Raw genomic sequence first — 1,419 nt, forward strand, 5'->3', positions numbered from 1 at the left:
GCTTAAATGATTTATTATTAAGTTCTGACTTTTCGCCTATTAATTATCAGCTCATTTAGTTATGAAATAATTCCACTATAGTATCGTGGTTGAGCTTTCCCTATTGAAATACCATTACGAAAACATCTACTCGGTGCTTGTCCAATGATCTTGTCATAAGTGTGTTACCCTTAGAGGATATCATTGATCTCTTTGGGATAATATTCGCTTTTACAATATAATCCTATTTTATCTCATAGTAACCATTACATCTTCTTTCATGAAAAGTCAACCACTATCAGATAGTGGTCAAGTCATTCATCACAAAGACAAACAACTCATGGCTACGTTTACTTTTCATCAACCATGTACTGCCAATGAGAAGATATCATTTACCTAAGTCTCGAGCCATGAACTCCACTGTTATGAATGGCGCTACATACTGTAGAAGTCATACACCCAACGCACCCACTTTCGGTTCCTTATCTATTCAAACTTAGGCTTTTACTTACGTTAAAGTGTACGAGTCACGCATACATAATTCGCTACCCACTCAGGATTTAGGTATGCCACACTATGAATGTCATAAGTGAATAGATCCATAAACGGATGCAGGATCTATTCTACTTAGGTCCAGTCTAATATCTTGTTAGTCCAATCCAATGTCCTGTTAGTCCAATTAGTTACATCTATGTCTCTATCTTCTGGGATCATCTGCTCCGATGCCCAAGACAAAATATCTTTCCAATTGGACTTGATAGATGGCGTATTAGTCTTTCAATCGGTTTACTCATTTTTTATTAAACTAAGGCATGTTTAGGTTCGTCTACTGATACAAGCTATCTTTCTGTATTACAATTTGACCACATAATACCACTTAGTATTAGTTAAACATTAGAAAACCAATAAGCAACATTTTCTTTCATTTTTCTTTGCGTGCAAAAACCATGTGAGGACAATATACAAAGTATTAATGAATAATTTTATTAACTAATCTATTTGAAAAATTAAAAGTGTACTTAGACGAAAATACTACATGGACGGCACCAGATCTAACACTATCAATACCACAAAAAAATCATTCTCGATAAAAAAAAGAAAAAAAAATTTTTGTACAGTGGTGAGTAAGGTTGAATCCATAGGAAATGGGATTAGAGTAATTCCTAGAATATCAACGAAAAAATAAAATTGAATGGGGTTCAATAGTTTAAATTGAAATAAAAACTAATAACAAAGAATGCAGTCATAATAGTAAATTTTAGGAGAATTCAAGGATTGATAAATATCCAGCCAAGGGAAATTGTAGTTTTTCAATTCACGGATTGATCATTGATTTTGCATATAATTTTATGAACTTCTAGAATAAATTGGTTATATCTACTTGAGACAGTATCACGGAGATGCTCCTAGGATTTAATCTACCAACAGCCTTATGATTTA

This window comes from Gossypium arboreum, chromosome 1, assembly GCF_025698485.1.
Source record: "Gossypium arboreum isolate Shixiya-1 chromosome 1, ASM2569848v2, whole genome shotgun sequence".
NCBI classification, from domain to species: Eukaryota; Viridiplantae; Streptophyta; class Magnoliopsida; order Malvales; family Malvaceae; genus Gossypium; species Gossypium arboreum.